Here is a 26,890-nt window from a genome sequence, read left to right as displayed (position 1 = left end):
GCTGAGACACCATTATTTGTTTGCAGGACATTGTGCAGTGCTTACAGGACACTGGCTCAGGATCCTGGCTAAAACTCAAGGTTGACATGTTTTAACATTAAATCCTACAGACTGATGTTTCTCCAAAACCCTTTATATACTTTAGCCCCCAAATCCCACAGAGCACTCTCTGCACATGCTCTCACTCTTCACGACAGACACCAGAAGAAAAGGAAAATCTGCTATGAGCCAGACAAGAACTCTAGCGCCTAAACTGCCTCCAGTGGCAGGACCATCCCCACACCCACAACTGTCCAGACTTTTTTTTTTTCTATTGCACATTGGAAGAGTAAGAGTTGTCTTAAGCCACACAGTAAATACACAAACCCTAACGAGAGGTGATTAGCAAACAAAAGGTTCATACATACTTTTCCTAATGTCCAAAACCATAGATTAAGTTAAACAGTTCTCAAATAATCTTCATGTGGCCCATGGGCCCAAGGCTGGACACCCCTGAACCCCACTTGGTAGATCTGTCCACTCTATCCAAACAGCTTTGACACAGGGAGCCCTTGCCCCTCCAGTCCTAAGTACCAGTAAGAATATTTCCCTTATTGTGAGCCTGACTGTGCTGCAGGTTATAACCACTGATCCGAACCCTGCTCTTTGGAGCAGCAAGCAATTCAAACCCTTCTTCCTTTTGGTAGCCTTCAAATACTTCAAAATTACTTGCTTTCCTTCTCCAGATTAAATCTCTCCAGTTCTTGACAAGATACAGCGATTCACGCCTGCAATCCTAGCACTCTGGGAGGGCAAAGTGGGTGGATTGTTTGAGCTCAGGAGTTCGAGACCAGCCTGAGCAAGAGCAAGACCCTGTCTCTACTAAAAATCAAAAACTAGCTGAGTATGGTGGCGGGTGCCTATAGTCCCAGCTACTCTGGAGGCTGAGGCAAGGGGATTGCTCAAGCCCAAGAGTTTGAGGTTGCAATGAGCTATGACACCATAGCACTCTACTCACGGTGACAGAGCAAGACTCTGTCTCAAATAAATAAATAAATAAAAATAGATATAAATAAACCTCTCTACCTTCTGATCATTTGTCACTGTATTGTTTCCAGACCCTTCGCTATTCAGCCTCCCTGCTCTGGACTTGCTCCCAGATGACTACGACCTTCTGGATTTGTGGTCCCCAAAACTGAACATCCCATTCTGGATATGGTCTGATAAGTGTCAAGTCCAAAGGGGCAATGTTCTCCATGATCAGGATAATCCTCTTCCACTATACACTCTAAGAATACATTTTCTTGCAACAACCACATCACTCTGCTAGGCTTATATAAGTATAAGATCAACTAAAACCCGAAGTTTATACATAATGAATCTCTGTGAAAGCAGATGTCTCCAATTGTGAACATATGGAATTAATGTTTTTAAGCCTAAGTGCAAAATATTATTTCTACTAAATTTTATTTTGTGCATTTTGGCCCGTATTTCTAGGCTGCTAAAATATTCTAAATGTTGGTTCAGTTATGCAACAAATTAGTTACTCCAGCTTTGTGCCATGAATAGACTTTGCAGGTATATGCTTCACGTCTGTATCTCTGCAAGACTGTTTTTGGTTTCTGTCTTTAGCTGCTGAGTTCTGGGTTTTGTTAACTCTTATAAGTAAATTATTAATCGATGTATCAAAATAAAGTTTCTACATATGCATATTATTCTTGAGTTAACTGCACAAGGGTAATATGGGATAAATAAAATGGACTTTGCATTGATCTCATAGAAGCAAAAATTAGAATCGAGGATACTAAAGCTAGGAAGGGGAGGGGAGAGGGTAGCAGAAGGAAAGATTTGTTAAGGGACAGAAAATTACAGGTAGATGGGCACCTTAAGTTCTAGCATTTTATATCAAGGTAGGATATCAATAGTTAGCAACAATATACAGTTTCAAGTATCTAGAAGGAGGATGTTAAACATTCTCAACACAAAGACATGATAAACATTTGAGATGATGGATATGCTAACTACAGTGATCTGATCACTATACATTATATGTGTGGAAGTATCACTATGTGCTCCATGAATATGTACAGTTATTTGTCAATTTAAAAAACAAAATTAAGGCTCGGTGCCCGAAGCTTCGTGGTTAGGGCACCAGCCACATACATGGGGGCTGGCGGGTTCGAACCCAGCCCAGGTCTGCTAAACAACAATAACAACAACAACAACAACAACAAAAAATAGCTGGGCATTGTGGTGGGCACCTGTAGTCCCAGCTACTTGGGAGGCTGAGGCAAGAGAATCGCTTAAGCCCAGGAGTTTGAGGTTGCTGTGAGCTGTGATGCCATAGCACTCCACCAAGGGCAACATAGTGAGACTCTGTCTCAAAAAATAAATAAGTAAATAAAAAAGAAAATAGACCTTGAATCACTGATGAAATAAGGGGAGAAAATATTTACAACTAATATCACGTATAAAGGATTAATATCCTAATTTATAAAGAAATTCTAAAAAACAAAAAGAAAAACTGATGAAAAGCAAGAATAGAAAAAGTGAGTAAAAGATCATTATGGTTTGAATGCTTGTCCTTTCTGAAACTCATATTTTTTTGTTTTTGTATTTTTGGGGTTTGGGGTTCTACCCCCCAGTGGTAAGATAGGACTTTTATTAGAAGTTAGAAAGGAATACAGAAGAATTAAAAGCTCCAGAGCTTCTGGAAGGGGGACGAGGAGAGAGAGAGAAGCAGAAGAGGTCTGAGAGATTGGTCTGGGGTTTTGTTGAGAGACCCTCATTCTGTTGCCCAGACTAGCGGGTCTGCCTAGTTCACAGCAGCCTCTAACTTCTGGGTTCAAGCAATCCTACTGTCTCAGTCTCCTATGTAGCTGGGACAGGTGCCCGCCACAGTGCCGGGCTAATTTTTCTATTTTTTTAGTAGAGACTGAGTCTTGCTCTTGCTTGGGCTGGTCTCAAACTCCTGACCTCAAGTGATCCTCCTGCCTCGGCCTCCAAGAGTGCTAAGATTACAGGAGTGAGCCATCAACCCAGCCTCTAAAACTCATGTTGAAATTTAATCCCCAATGTGACAGTATTGAGAAGTCAGGGCCTTTAGAATGGTGATTGGATCATAAGACCTCTCCTCTCACAAATGGATTAACTTATTCATGGAGTAACGGTTTATGGGTCATCAAAGACTGGGACTGCTGGCTTTCTGAGAAAAGGATGAGAGACCTGAGTTAGCACACTCAGGTCAGGCCCTTAGCCACATAATACCCCTTGCCATGTAATGCCCTGTGCCACCTCAGCACTCGCAACCAGCAAGAAGGCCCTCACCACATGCCATCCCTTGGCCTTGGACTTCTCAGCCTTCAAACTGTATGAACTAAAGCCCTTTTCTTTATAAATTACCTAGTTTCAGGTTTTTGTTATAAGCAACAGAAAGCAAAGCAAACTAAGACAAAGATATAAATAGAGGGTTCATAACAAGCGCTAACCCCTGGTACTTAAACATACACGATGATGCCCAGTTTTGCTGAAAATAAGTTAGATGCACATTAAAACAACACTGATATATCATTCTTTCCTTTCGGAGCAGCAAAAGAGTTCAAAACATCAGCAGTACTCCCTGCCAGCAAGGCCACGGGGAATCAGGCACTTTCCTACGCTGCCAGTGGGGCACAAATGGCTCAGCCCTAAAGGGAGGACTTGGGCAACAGCCAAGGAAACCGCACAAGCACACACCATTTGGCTCAGCAACCTGAATATACAGGTTCCTAACATAAAATTACATATGTACAAGCTTATTTTGTTCATTTAGGCACTAATTGTAAAGAAAAACAAAAAAATACTTGGAAATAAGTGAGAAAAAGTTGAAATGAGAAAACATGTACACAAATATCTACAAGGTGGCCACAAAGTTCCTGCGCAGTTTGCACACTATTAAATTTCATGTGAACTTTGTGGCCACCATAAAATAACTATGTTTATTTATTCAAATAGATATACATGAACAATAAATTAGCATGAAATTTCTCTAAGTGTTCTTTATAGTTTTTATTTGGGGGCCATATAAATATCTTACATACTAAAATAATAAAATTAAGTCAACATGTATGCAAAAAGTAAACCTAAAATTGATTGCACGTGGAAAAAATAAGCTTAATGTATATTAGATTGATAATATAACTATACAGAGAAATGAATGAAGACAAGTTACTTTTAAACACAATACTTTCGCTATATACCAGTGTTTTTCAACCTTTTTTACTCATAGCACACTTGAACCTATAGTTAAACTTCTGTGGCACAATTAAATTATGCTGATCAAAAAATAAATTAAGAAAAATATATACTTACTGTGCTTTCAACTGGTTTCAAAAATAATTTAATTAATGATCTTTAAAAATTTTTGTGGCATGGCTTGGCACCTGTAGCACAGTGGTTATAGCACCAGCCACATGTACCAAGGGTGGTGGGTTCAAACCCAGCCCGGGCCAGCTAAAAAACAACAATGACAACTGCAATAAAAAATAGCCAGGTGTGTGGCAGGCACCTGTAGTCCCAGCTGCTTAGGAGGCTGAGGCAAGAGAATCGCTTAAGCCCAGGAGTTGAAGGTTGCTATGAGCTGTGACACTATGGCACTCTATCGAGGGTGACAGAGTGAGACTCTGCCTCAAAAATAAAAAATTTAAAAATTAAAAAAAAATTTTTTTGCGGCAAACCTCAGATCCTCTCATGGCCCTCCAGTGTGCCGCAGCACACCAGTTGAAAGTCACTGCCATATACCCCCAATGGTATATTATCTACCATAGATAAAATAACTATTAAGTTTACTTAGTAGGTTAGATGTTGATGATTGATGTTGGTGTTATACTTTTACAACTACTTTGAATGTAGAGCAATTGAGCATACATACTTTTGAGGGGAACCAAATCTCATATTGTAGGAGAAAGGAGACACAAATTATAGAATAAGAGAAAGTTAAGGAAGAACCTATGGTGTTAGATTGGTTATTGGAGGTGAGTATGAACTTGCTATCCAAATACAAATATAAAAATAGGTTCAGGAGCTGGTGGTGTCCGTAGCTCAGTGGGTAGGGCACTGGGCACATACAGCTAGGCTGGTGGGTTCGAACCTGGCCCGGGCCAGCTAAACAACTGCAACAAAAATATAGTCAGGCGATGTGGCAGGCACCTGTAATCCCAGCTACTTGGTAGGCTGAGGCAAGAAAATCGCTTAAGCCCAAGAGCTTGAGGTTGCTGTGAGCTGTGATGCCATAGCACTCTACTGAGGGCGACATAGTGAGACTCTGTCTCAAAAAAAATCGTTCCAGGGTAATTCCCCAGAATGCAGTCAGAAAGATTAAGAAATCGAAAATATAAAATAAAAGGCAAATGATAAATGAATAGAAACTACTTTATAAGGCATGACCACTTTACTGAGCAAAGTATGTTTGTCACTTATTACAGGAGTCTTCCAGCAACATGATGGACTTAGCTTATATGAATATCTTTCCTAACCCAAATGAGTAGAAATCTGGGTTAAATATGACCCAAAACTTTTTAATTAAAAAAAAAAAAAAGCAAAACTTGAAAAGGAAACCCACAGGTAACAGAGAAAAAACTTCAAACCCAAAGTATTAATCTCACACCTGTGACCAGAAAGTTATTAGATTGACTTCAAGTCCCTAAGGGCAGAGGTTTTTATGTGGGAGGATGACTTTAAGCCCCACAAGGCTGATAAATGGAACCAAAACCCTACATAAAAAGTTAGTTTTTTAGGAGAGTTTCCCTCTTCATGAAAAAAGGATTAGAAAAACTCCCACTGGCATAAAAAATCATTTACCTGAGGCTCCAGGTAGAACATGAAATTTTTTTACACGAGAAACATTAAGACATGAGTCATGCTAATGAGGGTTCACAATATATACATTCTGCATGGTGCAGAAATCCAAGCTAATAAACCCATATAAAGATTAATGCTGGTAGAAGTAAACACAAAATGCAGGGTATTTCTACACTCACAAAACAAACAAAAAACACCTAATGAAAGTGAGCACATAGCATTCATCTTAAGAGACAGTCAACAAACCCAAAAACAGGAGAGTCGACATTCCTAGAACTTGATTGAATTAATAGAAAAAGATGAAAGAGACTATAAACTCAATACCATTAAAAGCTTTAAAAGGAAAAGTAGAAACCATAATTAAAGAACAAGACATGAAAAAAATATGTAAGTAATTGTAAAAAAGAACCAAATAGAACTTCCTGAAATTAAAATTTTAGTCATCAAAAGTACAAATTCAACGAGTAAACAGCAGATTTAGCTAAAAAGAAAGACGGTGAACCGGAAGAGAAGACTAAAGGATCACTTGAGCCCAAGAGTTTGAGGTTGCTATGAACTATGATGCAATGGCATTCTACCCAGGGCAACAGAGTGAGAAGCCGTCTCAAAAAAAAAAAAAATTCCAAGTTAGTATGTACTTGGGACAGGGACTTTGGGTACAGTTGTTTCTCCAGCACTTGGACAAGTGCCTGGTAGGTAGTAGTAACTCACTACTTATTTGTTGATGAAAGTCTTCAAAACTTTGTCATTATTAGGCCAAGCAAGGTGGCTCATGTCTGTAATCCCAGCACTTGGGAAGGCCAAGGCTGGAAGATCAGGATTATGAGACTAGCCTGAACAACATAGTGAGACACCCCCCACCCCTACAAAAAATAAGAAAAAGTAGCCGGGTGTGGTGGCACATCCCTGTGGTTCCAGCTTCTTGGGAGCCTGAGGCAGAAGAATCCCTCAAGCCCATCAGTTGGAGGTTGCAGTGAGCTATGATGACACCCCTGCACTTCAGCAGGGCAATAGAAAAAGATCCTGTCTCAAACAAACAAAAAAATACCCTTTGTCATTGTTAAATCAAATATGAATATTAACATTATTAAAAGAATAAAAATAAGATGTAAAACGTCCAACTCAAGAGATTGGGAAAGAAAGAATAAAGTGCTAGTTGACCTCCACCTCACTCTCCAGTGGCCCTGTTAGCAGGCACCCGAGCAACCTGCAGAATCAGACAGCCCAGAGTGGCTGCAGTCCTTGAGGTTTGCTGGTCCCACCCTGTCCAGGAGGCAGCAGAGGAAGGTTAGCCAAACAGCTGCCCACCCAACGAAAGCCAAACTCCCAGTCTGTGCCAAGAGATCTGCAGTGGAGAAGGCGCAGGCCCCGGCAAATCCCGCAGGGGAGGATCTTGAAAGAACAAGAGCAGGGATTTGGAATGCCCCAGCCAGTGGGAGCTTCCTGGCAGGCAGGTAGTTCACCCAGGGCTTGGCAAGCCAGGGCCCATTAGGTGGAAGCAAATTCAAGGGTGACTCACATTTCCACTCTCCTGGGTAGCTCTGTTGCCAGACACAAAGGTGTTTCACAACACTCACACTCACTGCATCCTTCTCTGGCTAAATAAATCACCTCGCGCTGCCCCCTGAGAAAAAACTAGACACAACTAAGCATTTAATAAATCTACCAGAAAACTGTCCCTGAGAAAGACAGCTGCCCCTCTCAGCTCACCAGGGAGGATGAACATCACTCACCTCTGTCACCACAGCTCTGTTTATTGTGGTCACTCCTCTTAGGGGACCCCTTCAGTCTTGTACAAGGATGGTAAACCATCTGCTGGATCAGACTATTGGCGACCGCCTCTAGTTGTTGTAAGCTAAATCTTGACACTTAAGTCACGGATCAATATCATTTTGGGTAAAAAAACAGGGCAACCTTGTAGAATATTGAGACAGGTACCTACTGTGTTTTATACACTGGTTGCATCATTCCCAAGAAATCGTTTCAGAAATGCCTGAGTTGGAATTACAAGAGTAGCTTCTCTCTCCTACCTAATTGTGTAAATTTGGATATTTTGCGGTCTCACCTCATATTTTTACCTACAGTTCTTTGATTTGGATTGACTTATGGAGAGCTTTCGTCCTGCTCATGTACAGAAAGACAGTGTGCCTGGTGGTTAGGAGTAGAGACTCCAAGGCCGCCAAACTGCCTGAGTTCGAAGCCTACCTCCTCTACATAGCCTAAGGAAAGAAATTGGCTTCTGATCCCTTGCCATTAAAATAAATACCATCTTCCTCACAGAGTTACTGCGAGGACTGAGTTTACTCACCCAAAGGACCTGGAACAGCATGTGATACACAGAATGGCTTCACTGCATGCTAGCATGGCCATTTGGAGAGTTTAGCCTTTCCCTTCAGGAAATGACCTTTATTTTTAGGCCATGTTATTTAGATGAAGCTAACATCCCCTGTCCTCCACGGGTCCCTCTTGATCTAGGGTATAGGCTGGTTAATCACAGTGATTAGTCTAGGGATAGTCACATATCCATAGGCCCAGAACTTTGGCTGGAATTGCTGGAGGACAGACTAGTCCACCATATGGTTGGCAGACTCGTAAAATACAAGCCTGGGGTTGCAGTAGCTGCCATCCTGGAGACTCCAGGGCTTACCAGCGAATAAAGCTGGAAACAAGAGCACAAGGTCAAGGGGGAAGGTGGGAGTGGGGAGACAAGAGAATCTAGCCACCAATGCTGAAAAGGATTAAAGATTCTGAATCTTCTTGCTCTTCTCAGTTACCTAAGCCGGTGGATTTTTTCCTTCACTTATGCTAATTTTCCCGGGTTTCATCACTTGCAACCTGAGGAGTCTTGGCTCATCCTCTGATGCGTCATCATCTACACACAGCATATCAAGATTGTACCTCTTTGGACATCGGTACCAGGAACCTTCTCTTTCTCCTGTAGGCCATTTCCTCAGGTACCGCTCTGCTTACCTCAGACTCCTCCTTGGAATCTTCTTAGCCTCCTCTCCTTGACGTGAACCTCGCCAGGGACCTCTGGGCCCCAATATTGTGGACTCTCCTCATATGGCAGCAGAAGAAGCTTTTTACCCGTAATGTGCAGTTTTTTGGAGTCAGAAAACCCATGTCCCAGCCCACAAACTACTAGGAAAAGGAGACATCCCCCAGCTCCACAATGCCCATCATAACTGGGGCCATGACAGGAGAGCCGGAGGGCCTGCCAGCAACAGGTGGCAGTGGGTACCGCAGGGATGCGGAGGTCAGAAGACACAGGCCCTAACACCTTTCTAATGACACACATGTCCTCCCCAGCATGCTACTCTAGAAAAAATAATTTCTTCTTCTTCTTTTTTGAGACAAGAATCTCACTTTGTCACCCTTGGTAGAGCACTATGGCATCATAGCTCACAGCAAACTCTACTCTTGGGCTCAAGCAATTCTCTTGTCTCAGCCTCCCAAGTAGCTTGGACTACAGACTCCCACAATGCCTGGCTATTTTTTTTGAGAGACAATATCTCACTCTGGCTCAGGCTGATCTTGAACTTGTAAGCTCGGGCAATCCACCCACATTGGCCTCCCAGAGTTCTGGGATTAGAGGCTTGAGCCACCATGCCTGGCCTGAAAAAATAATTTCATAAAGCTCTCTTCTGATAACCTTGAATATACCTGGACAAGGCAGTGGTTCATTTCCTCCCCTGCGGCCGTCTCTAGAGCAGGCCACACCACTTCATGCCCACTCCATGCAGCCCATAGGCAGTATTTATGAAGAGCTGACCAGCCTGAAAGCTGTGGCCACCAGATGCCCTGTTCTAAAGAAATCAGATGCAAATAGGCAGGGCCAGGGGCCTGGCCTCTGCAGAGTGATGGGCCCACCCAGAGTCTGTGGCAATGCAGAGTCCTGCTCTTCTGCCCGTCAGGGCACCACAAGTCCACCAGCATCCTTGTTCAAAACCTTCCACTTAACATGTGGAGGGGTCTGAGCTCTGGTCTGCTTGGGAAAATGCACCAGGAAGAGGGAATGCTAGAGTCAGAACCCCGAATGGCTCGATAGTCCCCTTTTGAATTCTTAATTTGCCAGTGGGAGAGAGGCCTGGTTTTCGTGCTGTCCACATGTGCATAACCAATGTGAGTATGAGTACCTCCTTCCTCACAGCACCCTTCTGCGAGTACGCTGGAAGTCTGCAATCCACAGTTCCTCTCCATCTTCCGCCACTGCCTATGACACTGTCCTCAAGGGCATCAGTAGTGAGTCTTTTCAAATCCAAGCTCTTGGTTCCTCAGTGTAGATATTCCCAAGGATCAATCTCAATCCTTGATCCATTCCTTTCCCCCTATACCCTTGAGAATTGGACCCATTTTCCAGCGTGTTGCTTAAGTAGTATTAATTAATAATAATCAGTATTTGCGAAAACACTGCAACATATGACATACTACAATACATATCACCTCATTCAATTTTTTTCAGCAACTTCTAGAGGTAGGGATGAGTCTTCTCCCCCCTTTTAAAGAGGCAGTATAACATAACAGTTAAGAGGATGTTTCTGGAACCAGAAAGCCTGGGTTCAAACTCCCAGCTCCACTACTTACTGGCTCTGTGGCCTTGACATGCTAACCCCTCTGGACATCAGTTTCCCCATCTGTCACCAGGAATAATGGGAGTACCTACCTCACAGGGAAGATGGGAGGAGTCAATGAGTTAATATTTGTACAGTACGTAGAACAGTGCTTGGTACCACTTAAGTGTTTGTTAGATAAATAAAATGGGGAAAGGAAGCTTAGGAGACTAAAGTCACAAGAACGGTAGGTATCTACAACTTGATCCTACATCTGGGAGTCTTTCATTTATCTTCAATATACAGACTCTATTCACCACAGCAGGAGAGATTTCACATGGTCTAGCCTGGTCTTCTTGCCAGGATTCTCACCCACCCACCCCTCATGGACCCTGTGCTCCAGCCAGCTGTGCTGTGTGCACCCATTGCCAGTCTGCTTTTGCTCATACCCATCCTCAACTTGGAATGCTGTCCCTGTTTGTGGGATGAATGAATGAAGATTCATAAATATAAAATCTTTTACTGATCTATTGGCCTAATAAGTTTACTGAAAAAGAGAAAGAACCAAACAAATAAGTGGGGTAGGGGAGAGATTGAGGCTTGGGAATAACACAAAAATACATAAACGAGTTGTGACACTGGATTTGACAATTTCTTGGCTATGAAACTGAAGGCACAGGCACCATAAGAAAAACTAGGCAGGTTTTTCGAAGATGGCAGCCGAGTAACAGCTTCCGTACAACTGGGCACGGTGAGTCGGGGGAGATAAGACTCCAGGCATCTCTGGCTGGTGGGATCTGCCTATAATCATCCCTTTGAGGATACAGGGAGTCAGCAAGAAACTTCTGGACCCCAAGAGGAGGACAGAAACAGTAGAAAACTGGCAAGTGGTTGCGTGTGTTCGATCGACCTAATCCCACCAGCAGCGGTAAGTACAAGCAGCAGTGAGACTGCAAACCGGAAAGGCCTTACCTGTGAACTGTTTTGGTGTTTTTGGACTCGGCACTCAGTTGAACTGCCTTGGGGAGAGCTTGAACAGGAGTGCGGAGAACTTTGGGCATTGTCTAGGGACCCAGACTGAGCCGCTGAGCCGGACAGAGCTAATAGTGTTTGGCTGTGGGCCCCAGGGAACCATTGTGAGAGAACTGCCCCAGCAAGCTTCGCCCTAAGGGTTGCAGAGCAAAGATCTGGTGGGACCTAGTAACCTAGTGACTGAGCAGCCTAAAGGCGGGGACTGAACTGCCTTACAGCCTTAACCCTTAGGGGCAGAGTGAGACCGGTTTTGGCACACTGGAGCCTAGGGCTGTTGCCCTGGGTAGACTGCCGTAGCATCACAGCTCATAGCAATCTCAAACTCCTAGGCTTGGCACCGCCCGGACCTCCATAAGAGCTGCGCCATGACCCCCAATCTGCGACCCATGCCCGCTGGGCAGCCGCATGCCCTAATCAGGAACTACGGGAGCAACGCAACCCTGCGTCCTCCCTCCTGTACCCTCCCTGCCTCCACACCAGCCCGCTCGTCTGGCCAGAAACTCTGGTAGCCTTGTGCCCTCTGGAGCCCTCCCTGCCTCTGCTCAAAGCCCTTCTCCTGGCCAGAGACTGCTGGAGCCTTGGGCTTTCTGTGCCAAAGTCACTGGGCGCCAGGCACTCCCAGAACCGTGCATACCACCTCCCGCCCTGTTGCTGGATCCAGGTGTGTCACACTTCGGAGCTGCTTCCGCAACAAGAACTCCCTGGCTGGGGCAGCCACAGAGGAACTACACAGGGTCACTCCCTACAAAGATCCAGCAACAATAGAGTGATCCCGCTGGGGTCTAATCTTGGAGAGACACCTCCCCAACTCTGAGGACGGCCAGAGGCAACGGTAAAAAACAATCATGAGGTGAAATCAACAGAAAAACTCTGGCAATATGAATAATCAGAGAAGATCAACTCCCCCAAGGATCAATGGGGCAGACACAGCACAAGACCTGCCATTCGATCCTATAATTCCTCTACTAGGTTTATACCCAGCAGACCAAAAGTCACAATATAACAAAGACATCTGTACCAGAACGTTTATTGCAGCCCAATTCATAATTGCTAAGTCATGGAAGAAGCCCAAGTGTCCATCGACCCACGAATGGACTAGCAAATTGTGGTACATGTATACCATGGAATATTATGCAGCCTTAAAGAAAGATGGAGACTTTACCTCTTTCATGTTTACATGGATGGAGCTGGAACATATTCTTCTTAGCAAAGTATCTCAGGAATGGAAGAAAAAGTATCCAATGTACTCAGCCCTACTACGAAGCTAAATTATAGCTTTCACATGAAGGCTATAACCCAACTATAGCACAAGACTATGGGGAAAGGGCCAAGGAAGGGGAAGGGAAGGAGGAGGTTTTGGTGGAGGGAGGGTAACGAGAGGGGCCACATCTACAGTGCATCTTAGAATGGGTACAGGTGAAACTTACTAAATGCAGAATACAAATAGCTACATACAGTAACTAAGAAAATGCCATGAAGGCTACGTTGAACAGTTTGATGAGAATATTTCAGATTATATATGAAACACGTACATTGTACCCCTTATTGCACTAATGTACACAGCTATGATTTAACAATAAAAATAAATAAATTAAAAAAAAAAAAAAGATCCCATCCACAACAAATAGCTGAGATGTCAGAAATCGAATTCAGAATCTGGATAGCAAATAAGACCGAATTAGAATTCCAAGCAGTAACCCAAAAGATATCTCAAGAATTCAACAAATTCAAAGACCAAATGACCAAAGATTTTGACACATTGAGACAAGAAATTGCAGCCCTCAAAGATCTGAGAAACACAGTAGAATCCCTCAGTAACAGAATGGAGCAAGCAGAAGAAAGGATTTCTGACATTGAAGACAAAGCTTTTGAATGCTCCCAAACTCTCAAAGAGGAAGAGAAATGGAGGGCAAAAACAGATCACTCTCTCAGAGAGCTCTGGGCTAATTAGAAGAAAACCAATATTCATCTTATACGGATCCCTAAAAGCGACGAAGTGCCTTCACAAGGCACAGAGTTTCTTCTCCATGAGATTATGAAGGAGAACTTTCCAGAAATGCCAAGAGATTCTGAAATTCAGATAGCAGACAGTTTCAGAACTCCAGCACGACTCAACCCAAATAAGACATCCACCAGACACATCATAATCAATTTCACTTAAGTTAATATGAAGTAGAAAATTCTGAAAGCAGCCAGATGAAAGAAAACCATCACCTACAAGGGGAGGAATATTAGAATAACTGCAGATCTCTCTGCTGAAACCTTTCAAGCTAGAAGACAATGGTCATCGACTTTTAATCTCCTAAAACAAAATAACTTTCAACCCAGATCCTGTACCCAGCTAAACTGAACTTCATTTATAACGGAGAAATTAAATACTTCAATGACATTCACATGTTGAAGAAATTTGGCATAACTAAACCAGCTCTCCAGGATATTCTCAGACCAATCCTCCATAAATCCTCCATAAAGACCAGCATAAGCCTCCACCACAAAAGTAAACCCACCCAGAAAATTTTCATCAAATTCCAAATTCCACAGTCGCAAAAGGATTAAAAATGTCCACCGAAAGGCTTATCAATATTCTCAATTAATGTGAATGGTTTAAATTGTCCTCTGAAGAGGCACAGGTTGGCTGACTGGATACAAAAACTCAAGCCAGATATCTGCTGCATACAAGAATCTCATCTTACATTAAAAGACAAATATAGACTCAAGGTGAAGGGATGATCATCTATACTCCAGGTAAATGGAAAGCAGAAAAAAGCAGGCATTGCAATCCTATTCATAGATGCAATAGACTTTAAACCAACCGAAATAAGGAAGGATAAGGATGGACACTTCATATTTGTTAAACGTAATACTCAATGTGAGATTTCAATTATTAATATTTATGCACCCAACCAAAACGCACTTCAATTTATAAGAGAAACTCTAACATACATGAGCAACTTGATTTCCTCCAGTTCCATAGTAGTTGGAGATTTTAACACCCCTTTAGCAGTGCTGGATAGATCCTCCAAAAAGAAGCTAAGCAAAGAAATTGTAGATTTAAACTTAACAGACATCTACAGAACATTTTATCCCAACAAAACTGAAAACACATACTTCTCATCAGCCCACTGAACATACTCAAAAATCGACCACATCCTAGGCCACAAATATAACCTCAGCAAATTTAAAAAACTAGAAATTATTCCTTGCATCTTCTCAGACCATAATGGAATAAAAGTTGAACTCAATAACAACAGGAACCTGCATACCCATACAAAAACATGGAAGCCAAACAACCTTATGCTGAAGGATAGATGGGTTATAGACGAAATTAAGAAGGAAATCACCAAATTTTTGGAACAAAACAACAATCAAGACATGAATTACCAGAACCTCTAGAAAACTGCAAAGGAAGTCCTAAGAGGGAAATTTATAGCACTGCAAGCCTTCCTCAAGAAAACGGAAAGAGAGGAAGTTAATAACTTAATGGGACATATCAAGAAATGGGGAAGGAAGAACACTCCAACCCCAAACCCAGCAGAAGAAAAGAAATAACCAAAATCAGAGCAGAATTAAATGAAATTGAAAACAAAAGAATTGTACAACAGATCGATAAATCCAAAAATTGGTTTTTAAAAAGATCAATAAAATAGATAAACCTTTGGCCAACCTAACCAGGAAAAGAAGAGCAAAATCTCTAATTTCATCAGTCAGAAATGGTAACGATGAAATAACAACAGACCCCTCAGAAATTCAAAAAATCCTTAACGAATACTACAAGAAACTCTACTCTCACAAATATGAAAATCTGAAAGAAATCGACCAATACCTGGAAGCACGCCACCTACCAAGACTTAGCCAGAATGAAGTGGAAATGTTGAACAGGCCTATATCAAGTTCTGAAATAGCATCAACTATACAAAATCTCCCTAAAAAGAAAGCCCAGGACCAGATGGCTTTACATCAGAATTCTACCAAACCTTTAAAGAAGAACTAGTACGTATATCACTAAACCTCTTCCAAAATATAGAAAAAGAAGGAATATTACCCAACACATTCTATGAAGCAAACATCACATTGATCCCAAACCAGGGAAGACCTTTACCTCCGATAAAGGTCTAATAACCAGAATCCACAGAGAACTCAAATGTATTAGCAAGAAAAGAACACGTGATCCCATCTCAGGGTGGACCAGGGACTTGAAGAGAAACTTCTCTAAAGAAGACAGACGCAGGATCTACAAACACATGATAAAAAGCTCATCATCCTTAATCATCAGAGAAATGCAAATCAAAACTACTTTGAGATATCACCTAACCCCAGTATGAGTAGCCCACATAACAAAATCCCAAAACCAGAGACGTTGGCGTGGATGTGGAGAAAAGGGCACACTTCTACACTGCTGGTGGGAATGCACACTAATACGTTCCTTCTGGAAGGATGTTTGGAGAATACTTAGAGACCTAAAAATAGACCTGCCATTCAATCCCATAATTCCTCTACTAGGTTTATACCCAGCAGACCAAAAATCACAATATAACAAAGACATCTGTACCAGAATGTTTATTGCAGCCCAATTCATAATTGCTAAGTCATGGAAGAAGCCCAAGTGCCCATCGACCCACGAATGGATTAGCAAATTGTGGTACATGTATACCATGGAATATTATGCAGCCTTAAAGAAAGATGGAGACTTTACCTCTTTCATTTTATTTATTTATTTATTTTTTTGTGTGTGTGGTTTTTGGCTGGGGCTGGGTTTGAACCCCTCCGGCATATGGGACCGGTGCCCTTCCCCTTTGAGCCACAGGCACCGCCCTGACTTTACCTCTTTCACGTTTACATGGATGGAGCTGGAACATATTCTTCTTAGCAAAGTATCTCAGGAATGGAAGAAAAAGTATCCAATGTACTCAGCCCTACTACGAAGCTAAATTATAGCTTTCACATGAAGGCTATAACCCAACTATAGCACAAGACTATGAGGAAAGGGCCAAGGAAGGGAAAGGGAGAGGGGAGGTTAGGGTGGAGGGAGGGTAATGGGTGGGGCCACATCTACGGTGCATCTTAGAATGGGTACAGGCGAAACTTACTAAAGGCAGAGTACAAATGTCTACATACAATAACTAAGAAGATGCCATGAAGGCTGTGTTGAACAGTTTGATGAGAATAATTCAGATTGTATATGAAACCAGCACATTGTACCCCTTGATTGCACAAATGTACACAGCGATGATTTAACAATAAAAAAAGAAAAGAAAGAATCCTAGCTGAGACCTCATCTCTCTATATGTTCCCTTTCTATGCCTACTTAAATACTGATGACTCCACAATCTCCACGTGTAGACTAGACAATTCTTCATAGCTCCAGATTCATATCCACCCACCTGGTAGATGTTTTCTCCCATATGTCACACCAGGCCCCTCAGATATAATGTGCACAAAATGGAATCATCATCTCTGCTGCCAGCATCCCAGTGTACTATTTTTCATGTTTTCCTCTACCCTAGATAAAACATCACCACCCATCTAATCTCTCAAGAGGGACACCTACGAGACAGATCATTCTTGCCAGGTAATCCTAATTACCACTCTGGCTCTCTAGGATTGAATGGTGTAAAACAATATACATTTGTTTGTTCCACTGTCTATCACAGACATTCAGGGCATCGCTAAATTCTAACTTAAAACTTCATCCTCACTGCCTTTACCCCAGCTCAGAGCCCCACCATCTTTCCATTGAATTACTAACAGATGTTTCTATCTCATCTTATCTTTGATCTCGCCCCCACTCCAATCTGTCTTCCCCCTACTTTTGGCAGACTGATCATCCCCTACAGAAACCTGACCGTGCCATGCTTTTCATTACCTACCCGCAGAATTTATTCATTTGCAGATACCCTCCGCTTCCGCCCTCCCGAATGGCTCACAGTTGTCCAAATACTCACTGTTGTTCTCCAACTCTGTGCACTCTGCACACTCTTTCTCCCTCTTTGCCCACCTACAGACAAGCTCATCCTTAAGGCTTGGCAAAAAAAGTCACTATAAAAGTCAGAGAAGATATAGATTGGCTAAAAAGACTCACAAGCAGATTCAAACCCTGACCTCCCTAGTGTCACAGACAGGAGGAAAACGGAAAAACGGAAAAGGACAAGAAGTAGTAATGTAAAATATCTGCAAACAGAGAAAAGCAAAAGAGGAATGGAAAAGTTAATCTTCAAAGAAGAGAAGACTTCCTAGGCATGTTAGAAAACTTGAAAATAGGTGCCGGACCCCACCCCCGGCCCTGGCCAGGGACCCCATCCCCTCCCAGGATCCCCCGGGGTTCCCACCCCGCCTGCAGCGCACCACCGGGGACCCAGCCGGCCCTGCCCTGCGTGAGTCCCTGTCAGGGCCCTGGCTCAGCCCCCAGGTTGGAGGAGTGGGAAGCCGCCCTCTGAGTGACAGCCCAGCAGCAGCAGACAACGGCTGTAGTCTGGAGAGTCCATGCTTGTGATTCTCAATGGAGAGTGAAAACATAGATTCATAATGAAATCCAGCCATCGGCGGCCACTGATTCTCAAAAGACAGAGGCTGCCCCTTGCTGTTCAAAATGCCCCAGGTGAAACATCAGAGGAGGAACCTCAGAGACTCACTGCTCAACAGGAGCCTAGTCAAGCACAGGCCTCCAGAGAAGTGACAGAGTCCAGCTCCTGCAAGTTTCCAGCTGAGATCAAGATTATTAACCATCCCACCATGCCCAATACCCAAGTGGGGGCCATCCCCAGCAATGCCAATACCCAGAGCATCATCATAGCATTGACTGCCTAAGGCAAAGAGAGTGGCAGCAGTGGACCCAACAAATTCATCCTCATCAGCTGTGGGGGAGCCCCAACTCACACTACAGGACTCCAGCCTCAAACCCACATCACCAATGATGCTAGAAAGACAACAGTGATCACCAAAACACTGGGACCCAAACCTGCAGCTAGGGATGTGAATCTTCCCAGGCCACCTGGAACCCTTTTGGGACAGAGATGGGAGAGCTGTGGCAGTGAGGCAGCAGGTTGCACTCTTGACAACAGCTTAACCATTATCCAGTGGCTTGGAAAGATGAGCTCTGATGGACTGGGCTCCTGTGGCATTAAGCAAGAGATGGAAGGAAAGGAGAATTGTCACCTGGAACAGAAACCAGTTAAGGTTGAGGAGCCCTCAGGAGCATCAACATCTTGGCATGACTCTGTCTGAGCGGCCACGCTACTCTTACATGGCCATGATACAGTTCGCCATCAACAGCACTGAGAGGAAGCGTATCACCTTGAAAGACATCTATACCTGGATTGAAGACCAATTTTAAGCACATTTGCCAAGCCAGGTTGGAAGAATTCCATTCACCACAACCTTTCTCTCCATGATATATTTGTTTGGGAGACATCTGCCAATGGCAAGGTTTCCTTCTGGACCATTCACCCCAGTGCCAATCGCTACATGACCTTGGACCAGGTTTTTAAGCCACTGGACCCAGGGTCTCCACAATCACCAGAGCACTTGGAATCACAGCAGCAGAAACGACCAAATCCTGAGCTCCAATGGAATGTGACCATCAAAACTGAACTCGCACATGGAAGATGAAGCCACTGCTACCCTGGGTCAGCTCATACCTGGTACCCATCCAGTTCCCAGTGAATCAGTTACTGGTGTTGTAGCCCTCAGTGAAGGTGCCGTTGCCCTTGGCAGCTTCACTCATGAGCTCGGAGCTTGCCCACCATAACAAGTGAGTCTGCATCGCCCCCAAGGTACTGCTGGCTGATAAGGGCATAGCCCCTCTCCCTGCTGCACAGCCAGTGAAAGAGGAGAATCTCCTGCTGGGGGAAGGACTGTCTTCTTTTCTTCCAGTTCAGTCCATCAAAGAGGAAAAATCCCTCCTAGGGAGGAGACACTGCACTTAGCAAGACCCATCAAAGTGGAGAGCCCACCCTTGGAAGAGTGGCCTTCCCCATACCCATCTTTCAAAGAGGAATTATCTCACTCCTGGAAAGACTCAGCCCACTCTCCCACCCCAATGTCGAAGAAGTCCCACAGTGGCATCAAGTCTCCAGCCCGGTGTCTCTCAGAAATGCTCATAATTAAACACAGGGAGAGAAGGGAGATGAGCCGGTCTCAAAGGAAACAGCATCTGCGGCCTCCCTGTCTTGATGAGCCTGAGCTGCTCTTCTCAGAGGGTCCCAGCACTTCCTGACATGCCACAGAACTCCCTTTCCTAGCAGATTCCTCTAGGAATCTGAGCCTGTCCCCCAACTTGTCTACTCTCAGGAGGAGGGTGGATCTTTTAAGACACCCATAAAGGAGACACTACCCATCTCCTCCACTCCCAGCAAATGTTCTTCCCAGAACCCCTGAATCCTGGAGGCTCACACCCCCAGCCAAAGTAGGAGGGCTGGATTTCAGCCCAGTACGAACCCCCCATGGTGCCTTTGGCAACCTGCCTGATTCCCTGGGGGTGATGGATCTCAGCACGACCCCACTGAAAAGTGTTCCCCTCTTTGACTCACCCCGAGAGCTTCTCAATTCAGAACCCTTTGACCTTACCACTGACCCCTTTGGCAACTCTTCCCCCTCAAATGTGGAGGTCCCCACGCCAGGCTCCCCAGAGCCACAGGCTCCCAGCCTTTCAGCCAATCGTTCTCTGACGGAAGGCCTGGTTCTGGACACAATGAATGACAGCCTCAGCAAGATCCTGCTGGACATCAGCTTCCCTGGTCTGGAGGAGGACCTGCTGAATCCTGACAACATCAACTGGTCCCAGTTCATTCCTGAGCTGCAGTAGAGACCTGGTCTTGTCCTTGTGCTCAAGCTGTCCACCATCCCAGGAAAGCATGTGTCTCAGCAGTCCAAGGCTCCATGTACCCCAGGCCTCTGAGTGAGGACAGCAGTAGGGGCCCATCCTGCATCTCCTCGCTCTATTCTGCTTGATTATGCCGAGGCAGCTATCACACCCTGGCCATTGCTGAGACCTTATACTCCCAAGAAACTCCGCGTCTTCTACTCTCCTTGCCAGGAGCTGAAGGGTAGGAATGATGAAAGCAATGAAAAAAAGAGATTAGGAACTCCCCAAACTGTTTCCATTCTGTGCCCAGCAGTCTCTCACCTTCCCTGATCCTTGCAGGGTGGCTTTTGTAAATAGTGTAAATTCTCCAAATTCTCCTCTAATTATAAATGTAAGTTTATTTCCTTAGATCATTATCTAGAGACTGCCAGAAAGTAGGATGACCATGGGTTTCCGTTTGTTTTTGTTCCTTGCTTTTAGTTTCTAGAAAATGGAGGGCCTGCAGTGCACGGTTTCTTCCAGGCCAAGGTACCTGCATTGAGGGTTCTTTATTGTAGTCACTCAGACAAGCATATGTGCTTGCAGGGTCCTTTTTATTGCCCCTCCCTTCCACCTCCCCATGTTTCCAAGTCACCTTTCCTGCACGAAGAAATTCTGGTTAAAAAGGTCTTTTGTATTGGGTCGGGAGTTGAATACAGGGTGGGGGGATGGATGCATCTGAAGCAAAGAGTGGGTACCCAGATGTGCCCCATTAGATATTTCTCTGATAATGTCCCTAATCATGCCAGGGAGACTCACGTTGATGAGAACTCAGGCAGAGGCTTGAGAAGGCTGGAAGGGCCCCCGATCTGCCTGGTTTCCTTCACTTGCACCTCAGTTTTGCAAAGAGCCACCAGCTGACTGCAGGAATGTGAGCCAGCTCAGAAACAGTACCGCAACTACCTGCTCAATAAAACCCAGGGAAGAAGTGTGGTCAAAAAAAAAAAAAAGAAAGAAAGAAAGAAAGAAAACTTGAAAATAAAGAAAAATTACATAGATCTAACTCAGTGGTTCTCAACCTTCCTAATGCCACGCCCTTTAATACCGTTCCTGTGGGTCGCAACCCACAGGTTGAGAACCACTGATCTAACCTCATAAAATTTAAATGCTTCTGCTCCTATAGTCCCAGCTACTTGGGAGGCTGAGCGAAGGGAAATCATTTAAGCCGAAGAGTTTGAGGTTGCTGTGAGCTATGACACCACAATACTCTACCAAGGGCAACAAAGTGAGATTCTGTCTCAATATGACTCTGTCATATTGTTAAATCACAAAAGTACATCATGGAGCACCATTATATATGACTCCCATTTATGTATTTCTGTTAATAGATGAAGTCTTGCCAGGTTGCTCAGGCCGGACTTGAACTCCTGGACTCAAGTGATTCTCCTGCCTTAGCCTCTGGTGTAGCTGAGACTACAAACACACACCACTGCACCAACTGCTTTATTTATGTATTTTTAAAAACAGTCAATATATACAGGTTGGTCCTAAAGTTAGAAATATAGATGTTATTATTTTATCATGTTTTATACTGTAATATCAAGAAACAATATATTTATATAGTCACATATATTTGCAGACTTATTAAGTATATACTTATGTATTGAAAAAGACCTGAAAATAAATACATTTGAAGTGGTTACCTCAGCTTGGCATCCATAGCTCAGGGAGTAGAGCGCAGGCCACATACACTGAGGAGGCTGGTGGGTTCCAGCCCACGCAAGCCTGCTAAACAACAATGATAACTGCAACCAAAAAATAGCTGGGTGTTGTGGCCGGCTCCTGTAATCCCAGCTACTTGGGAGGCTGAGGCAAGAGAATTGCTTGAGCTCAAGAGTTGGAGGTTGCTGTGAGCTGTGATGCCACAGCACTCTACCAAGGGCGAGTGAGACTGCTCAAAAAAAATAAAAAATAAAAAAATAAAGTGGTTAACTCTAAGGGATTAGAGGTGGAACAAACTAATTTCCTTTCCTATGTTTCTGTATTTTAAAAATATGTTATAATAATTTATACACTTAAAATGTTATTATATTCTGGCTTGGCACCTGTGGCTCAAGCAGCTAAGGCGCCAGCCACATACACCTGAGCTGGCGGGTTCGAATCCAACCCGGGCCTGCCAAGCAACAATGATGGCTGCAACCAAAAAATAGCTGGGCCTTGTGAAGGCACCTGTAGTCCCAGCAACTAGGGAGGCGGAGGCAGGAGAATCACTTGAGCCCAGGAGTTGGAGGTTGCCGTGAGCTATGATGTTCACAGCACTTTACCCAGGGCAATAGCTTGAGGCTCTGTCTCAAAAAAAGTTACTATATTCTAGTATATGTAATCTATTTGCTTTAGATTATTTACAAGTGTATAAGGGGCAGGGCTGGGATGCAGGTTGTATGTGCTCTCAACAGTGTTCTCTAGCCTATTACATGAGTATAAAATAAACACAAAAATAAAACTGAAATGCACCTCCTCATGCTTTCCCCCTGGCCAACTGAACACTTCTTTTATGCTCCCAGTCTTCCCTGAACATATTTGCAAGAATGCCATCCTGCTGTGCTCATAAAACTTATGCAAAGAAATAAACAGATAAAAACTAGTTGTAAGCTTTCTCTCTTGTTGTAGCAACAGAATCACAGATAAGATGAGCACTGTTTGAATGAATGAAGTATTGAGTCATAAAGCCAGTCCATCCTCCAAACCCCAGGCAGCACTGATAACTATCTCTAGTTTTGTTGGCTTTTGCTGTTAAAGAAAAACAGCAGAAAGATACCACTTCTCCCTTCCATCCAAGCATCTCAGAATGACAGTAAATGCTCCCTGAGGTCTAACACACAAGTTGCAAACTGGCAATCTGCAGGCCACCACCAGCCTGCACACGTAATTTGTTTATCTCATATATTTTTTAAAATGTTTTGAATTAGTTGCCATCTTTAAGGATAGACAGTCCCCCCCCCCCATAATAATTTACAGCTTCTCCCAAAACTCAGACCAGGCAATAATATGCTGAAGCCTTGTCCCACCTGTACCTTGTGTGACTCTGCACATAGCCCCCGCCCAACTCTCCTCCCCCCTTTCCAGCACTCAGACTTCCTGACTGGCCCCAGTCAGCAGTGGACTTTACTACTAAGAACTGTAACTCCTTCCACTGACAAAAGGTAGTCAGTTCCAGTTCAGTTCCAGTTCACCCTGTCTACCAGCAAACCCAAACAGAAATCACACCCCTCTGACCACACAGAACTCCTTGTCTCCAACGCACCTGGCGGCAACACAAAGAGAACAGTGTGGATGCTTGAGGCCCTGGACTTCCCATCTTCATGCTGCGACTCTATTCTTAAATTCATAGTAGTGGAGCTGGAGGGCAGGGGAAGTCCAGAGTGAAAGGACCTGCCTGTGTGATGCCTATTAGGAAGCCAGGAGAAAAGCACTGCCAAGTCAAAAGACCTGAGTTCAATCTTGGCTGTTTACTATGGGAGCAGAGTACTCCACCTCTCCTGAGTCTGTGTTCTCAAGCATCAAATGGGCTACTAGAGTTTTACAGGGCTGTTGTGAGAGTGAAATTAAAAAGTGTATGCGAAAGTCCTTGTTAGCACCTTACAAATGCAAGATGGGTGTGGATGAGCCCAGGAAAAGGGGTGCTCTAGAAGAAGCAGCAGAAATGGGTGGCATGCATCCCCACAGAGTTGGATGAAGAGCCCTGCAGGTGTGAGCTGAGGTTCCGCCCATCTCCTCTTTCTGCCCTGAGGGCCTGGGAAAGGCTCTCTTCACCTGCTGCAGTAGAATGGAGATTATAAAAGAAAACCACCTATTCCCAGAAGCAGTCACTCTCCAGAGCTCATGTGGGGGTCCAGATCATGGGGCAGGGGAGGAGAAGAGACCAGACTCAACCCCCAGTTGGCTCCACGGAGGAGGGACAGGAATGACTGTCCTCTTCCAGCCTCTAGCCCGCTGAGATAGGACCACATGATGTCATCAGTATCCCCATTAGACAGATCAAGAAACTGAGGTCCTTTCCTTCCAAAACTACAAACCACTCCTTCACAGGGAGGAGAATCACATGACCTGCTCTTGAAAGCACTTTGCAAAAGAGATGAAAAGCATAATAGCAAACAAAAATAGCCTCAAAGATGCGACACACAGTGATGCCAGTGCAATGCGTGGCTGTGTGGTAACTGGGGATCCCAGTTACCCATCCCACAAACCATCCCGGCTGTCCAGCGGACGTTCTCAGCCCACATGCCTTTGTCCAGAGGTTAAGCTGTCACAAAGGTTAAGCTCCAGCCTAGAAGGGGGCCGAGAGCAGGCCAGCTAACCAAATCCCCCTCTCACAGCCTGAGGGGCAGAGGCGCCCACCTGGTGGCGCCGGGCGACTTACAGGCGCGCTGCCCGCCCAAACTCGGGGAGACAGCGCCCCGAGTCCCGACCCGAAGAACGCTGCTCACCTGGTCCTCACGGATTCCAGCCGAGGGTCCTGGTCGCTTCGCCCCAGCCCGTATCCCCGAGTCAGGCATGAAGCCCCTGGGCCCCAGGGGGCGCGGTCCCCATCAGCAGAGTCCCGGGCACGCAGGGATGCCCTCCCTCACCCGGGGTCGGGGGTTTCGGGTGGCGCCAGAGAAAGGAGGCGGCCTACATCCTCCAGTGGGGTGGAACCCTCATTAGACCCTGGCCGCAGGGGAGGGGCGCGCCCCCAACATCGTCCCACAAAGAGCTCCAGCTCTCCAAAGTGAGACACAGTGTGGCCGGGAGGACAGTCCCCCTACCTCCGAAAGGGGGTCAGGGAGAAGAAAAGCCCTGTGGGGGTGGGGAGGCCTGGGGGAAGGGGGCGCGGAGACCCTTTCCGGCCCGCGCCTCCCGCCCTCGAGCCCCACACAATGAACTCGGCCCGGCTCCAGCCCCCTCAGCCCCCTCCGCCGGGGCCCGCGCCGCCCGCACCGCCGGCTGAGCCCCCCGCCCGGTGCTCACCGAGAGCCGCCGCCGCGGCAGCTCAGGGCCCGGCCGGGCCGCCTCCCGCCTCGCCCGCCGCCGCCGCCGCCGCTTCCTTCCTCCCGGACGCGCTCTGGGACTGAAGGTTTCGGGTTTCAGCCCGCCGAGCCCCGCTCCGCTCCGCCCGCCTGGCAGCCACCAGCGCGCGGACCCGGCCCGGCGCAGGCCGAGTAACTTTGGGGCGCTCGCGCCCCTCCCCGCGCCGCCTCCGCCCGGCCCCAGCGCCCCGCCCTCCCCGCGCGCCCCTTCCCGCGACTCTGCCCTCCTCCCGGGACACTTCTCTTCTGCCCACGTTCGCCTCGGCTGCGCCTCTTTGTCTCCCCTTACCCTCTCGACTCGCCTCACTTTTCTCCTGAAAACCTCTGTGGTCCCTACTCGGGCCTTCCCTGTTCCCGTTCTTGCGTCCCAGTTCCAGTCGTTGGGACGTCCCCTTCTCCATCACACATGCACTTTCGGATTCCTCCCGCAGGCCCGGCACAGCCCCACATCCTCCCTCCTCGTCCTGTCTGGCGGTGGATGACTCCGGCATCTCCTGTCCTGCTCACCTTTCATTCATCCAGCCAACGAGTAGGAGCATCTGCCTGGCGCCAAGCACTGTCCTGGGCCCCGGGAAGATCAGTGAATCCACCAGGAAGACAGCCTTGGAGGAACCCACAGCCCTTCCGAGTGGGGAGTGGGTGTAAATAGATCGTACGATTATTGTTCCTCTTACCAAAAGGCTAGGGAACAATAATTACAATACAAAGACAGGCGCTGCCAGTTCGGAGCACTGAGCGGTTCCTTCCCGTAGTACTTGTTTTGCCTTCCTCAGTCCCCGCTTTCGGTACCTGTCTACAGGCTCCTAGGTTCCCTAAGCAGCACTCTTAATATTATAAAGGATGGAAGCAAGCAGTTTAACTGCGAAGGAAGGAAGGAAGGGAGGGAGGGAGGGAGGGAGGGAAGGGAGGAAAAAGAAAAAAAAACAGGGCAGCAAAATAATCACATGAAAAGTTGTGAAGCCCAGTTCACTAAACCCCAGCAAAAAACTGATGCTGTGCTTAGAACGGGATTCAAATTCCTCTAAAATCCATCTGCTTTGATAAGTGTATTAATTATTCCCATGTCTACAGATTGACATTGTGGAAGATGTTTCCTTATTATTATAAGGCCACTGAGGCACTATTTAGAACCATAATTTACTGTCTAGCACCTGCTAAACACCCAAATTGCTTCAGGGACAAAGGGAATAACGGAGAGGGGAAAAAAACATAAATGGATGTTTTAACATTCCCGAGAGATAAATACTTTATTTAGTCAAAATCTGAAAGCTGAAGTGCCTCTTACAAAGTCTAGGTCGCCCAGCAAGCCAGAGGCTTGAAGGACCTTAAAACAGACCATTCTCAAGAGTATTTTAGACATTTATTCTGAAATCCCTGGTTATTTATTTAATTTACACTGACTCAGACACTGGCTAAGCTCTGTGGCCCTGGGGGAGTGAGTTAACCTTTCAGCTGATTCACATATAAATGGGGATACTCATACCTGCCTATCTGTAGAGTTGAAAAGGTTAAACGAGATAAAGTGAGTAAATCACTCAGGGTCAGATCTGAGAAACTAAGCCCTTTTGAAAATTGGTATTCATGAAAGGGCTGAAGATACATGCCACAGACGCACAGAGAGAATGAGAATCAAAAATAAACAATCA

General features: G+C 45.3%; 1 protein-coding gene and 1 pseudogene across 1 annotated transcript in view; one reads left to right on the top strand and one right to left on the bottom strand.

Annotated features, from left to right (window-relative positions):
* The window catches only part of GPR161 (G protein-coupled receptor 161), a 49,112-nt gene extending 23,763 nt beyond the window's left edge, over positions 1 to 25,349 (bottom strand). The window contains exon 1 of the mRNA XM_053605981.1: positions 25,186 to 25,349. The gene's annotated coding sequence lies outside the window, so the exon portion shown is untranslated. The remainder of the gene's footprint in view (positions 1 to 25,185) is intronic.
* LOC128596312 (forkhead box protein M1-like) lies at positions 17,922 to 20,199 on the top strand (annotated as a pseudogene).
* Positions 25,350 to 26,890: the final 1,541 nt, after the last annotated feature.

The sequence above is a fragment of the Nycticebus coucang genome, chromosome 10 (genome assembly GCF_027406575.1).
Source record: "Nycticebus coucang isolate mNycCou1 chromosome 10, mNycCou1.pri, whole genome shotgun sequence".
NCBI classification, from domain to species: Eukaryota; Metazoa; Chordata; class Mammalia; order Primates; family Lorisidae; genus Nycticebus; species Nycticebus coucang.
Note: the sequence above shows the minus strand (reverse complement) of the source record. Positions and strands in the feature narration are given on the sequence as shown.